General features: G+C 40.3%; 1 long non-coding RNA gene across 1 annotated transcript; it reads right to left on the bottom strand.

Annotated features, from left to right (window-relative positions):
- Positions 1-387: 387 nt before the first annotated feature.
- LOC118408474 lies at positions 388-2,038 on the bottom strand. Its single transcript, XR_004830303.1, has 2 exons — positions 1,312-2,038; positions 388-762 (listed from the first exon to the last, which is right to left on the bottom strand). It is a non-coding gene; the product is annotated as an uncharacterized LOC118408474 (long non-coding RNA).
- Positions 2,039-2,928: the final 890 nt, after the last annotated feature.

The following is a 2,928-nucleotide window of genomic DNA, read 5'->3' as shown; positions in this document are numbered from 1 at the left end:
TAAATCCAGGTAGATCCTGATATACTGATTTTATATGACAGGCTATATTATTATGTTATAAGGACAAGTTTCCCATTGTATATCCAGTGGATCATTTTATTCATAAATATCCTGCCTACATGTCAGAAACAAATGCTGTTTTACAACAATATATGTGTGTCCACCAAAGTTTTCCCTGCCTATTTTTGAAAATTACACAGAAATGTAATTGTATATTGATATAATATTCATGTCTTTCTTGCTGTATATCTAGTTCAAAGGAATATGAAAATAAGGATACTTAATATGTTCAAGGTTTCTATTTGGCCTGTTGTATAAACCATGAATAGGTAGATAAATTCATACAGGTGAGGTAGATAGATGTCCGCATTTGGTTGAATGCACCTGTTATAGTGCAAATAATGTGGAAACTGTGTAACACTGTTATCAAGATTGTTTTATTTTAGCAGTAAAGCCTCACCCTAATTCTAATTCTAACCCCAAGCTTAACAAGAATGGATAACCCTAACAGTAAAAAGTTAGTAGAATACAGATTTATGGATCACTCCCTGGTTTAACGTCAGATCAATTTAGCAATTGAACATGTGGTGGCGAAATATCTTAACAGGAAAATGTCCTATGTAATTAGTCTCATCTTTAGAGGGATAAGTCTGTCTTATTTTGGTGACTGCACAGGCTGGAACCACGCGCCACACTGATCTCCCAAGATGATTCTTGTGGACCCAGCACGAAAACTGTCTGTACGCTGACAGTTGTAAGATTCTGGGAGAAACAAAAATGCATGTAAATTGTAATGTTATATTTTTTTTGTATTAAAAGATTGCAACAAGTACACTGCTTGCCATTTTGTTTCAATCTGGTTATTTTCAGATCTTGGTATTGCCCTAACAGCCCCCCTCCAAACATTTCCAACTTTTCACACTAAATTGGTGGCACAAGTTATCACAAAACTGTCCATTTCTTCACACAAAAAGTACCGGAAATGAGGTTTAAAAACTTTTAGGTGTACAACATATCAGGTAATATACTGTAGTGAAAAAAGGTTCCTGAAAAATTTTAGTATGATTCATACTTACTAAGTTCAGAATGTTGCAGGTAAAATTTGTCTAGTGCAGGTAATTTCCAATGTTACCTGCACCAGTGCAGGTATACAAAAAAACAGTATTTCGAGTCCTGCTAATAGATTTATATACAGGTCACAAATTCGACCACATGCGGCTATGTTTCCGTAAGCTCACCATCGTGCGACCCCACACACAGATCGTGCAAAATAAATGGAACAGAAACACAAAATCTACATTTAACCGTTACCTATTTCTCAATGGCTCCCTGACATCTTCCAGTCCAAGTCATTTTGTCACTGTAGATAATATAAGTGCAGTTTTCAGTGAAGACCTCATGAAACGGGATGGAATTCCTCGTGTAGCTTGACGCATTTCAGCTGGCTACGGCCGCTCCCGACGCCCATACCGCTGCGATCGGGGTTGATGTGGTCCACGGGATCTGTCAGCTCACGAAGGTCGTGACAACACATACACTCACACACTGTAGGCTGCAGTTGTAGTCATCGCATCTGCACCATATGCTTCTTGGCGCTAGCATGCATGCAACCCTCCGTCTCGTAATCCCGGCCGTCTCATGCCGCCTCTGGTTGCGTGGCGGTCCCAGCAAAGGCTTCTGCAGGCTGATTGTTCTCATCGCTACTCTCCGACTCTCCAGAATCACGTTCAGGCTCATATGCGTATGGCATAATGTAGTCTGGGTCGAACTAGTCTGAGCCACGGCCGCCTGAGTCCGCCATGACACTTTGTCGTCTGCTTCGTGTTTTGATCTGTGCGGATGCCCATATTTGGAAAACCCGTGACGTCAGGTCAAAGCCGAGAATTGGAAGCGGTCCCGTATGGGGGTTCATAGGTTTAGAGCAGTGTTTGGTCGAAAAGTCAGTCGTGGTGATTTAGTCAAAAGTCGGGTGCATTTGTATTCCGAAGAGTGTAATATATATGGGAAAAATACCAGTTTCATGAGTGGAATCCCCCTTTAAAGTTAAGCACCGATTACAGTAACCTAAAATGTGGATTTTTGAAAAGTGTCCGAAATAGGCAAACTATGGTATCTTTGGAAAGGTCTCTTGGTGGGAAATTGAATGCTGCAATCCGTTTTCGGACAGCTCTTTTTTTTGTCGAGTTATTCCCGTTATTAGCTAAGTCCCCCTAACCGCGACCAAAAATGTGGATTTTTAAAAAGTCACCGAAATAGGCAAACTATGGTATCTTTGGAAAGGTCTCTTGGTGGGGAGTTGAATGCTGCAATCCGTTTTCGGATAGCTCTTTTTGTTGTCGAGTTATTCCCGTTATTAGCTAAGTCCCCCGAACCGAGACCAAAAATGTGGATTTATAAAAAGTGTCCGAAATAGGCAAACTATGGTATCTTGGAAAGGTCTCTTGGTTGGGAGTTGAATGCTGCAATCCGTTTTCGGATAGCTCTTTTTGTTGTCGAGTTATTCCCGTTTAAAGTTAAGCACCGATTACAGTAACCTAAAATATTGATTTTTGAAAAGTGTCCGAAATAGGCAAACTATGGTATCTTTAGAAAGCTCTCTTAGTGGGGAATTGAATGCTGGAATCCGTTTTCGGATAGCTCTTTTTGTGTCGAGTTATGCCATTTAAAGTTAAGCACCGATTACGGTAACCTAAAATATGGATTTTTGAAAAGTGTCCGAAATAGGCAAACTATGTTATCTTAAGAAAGGTCTCTTGGTTGGGAGTTGAATGCTGCAATCCGTTTTCGGATAGCTCTTTTTGTTGTCGAGTTATTCCCGTTATTAGCTAAGTCCCCCTAACCGCGACCAAAAATGTGTATTTTTTAAAAGTCACCGAAATAGGCAAACTATGGTATCTTTGGAAAGGTCTCTTGGTTGGGAGTTGAATG

Source organism: Branchiostoma floridae, unplaced genomic scaffold (genome assembly GCF_000003815.2).
Source record: "Branchiostoma floridae strain S238N-H82 unplaced genomic scaffold, Bfl_VNyyK Sc7u5tJ_1589, whole genome shotgun sequence".
Taxonomy (NCBI): Eukaryota; Metazoa; Chordata; class Leptocardii; order Amphioxiformes; family Branchiostomatidae; genus Branchiostoma; species Branchiostoma floridae.
The sequence above is the reverse complement of the archived record's forward strand: the minus strand, read 5'-3'. Positions and strand labels throughout refer to the sequence as shown.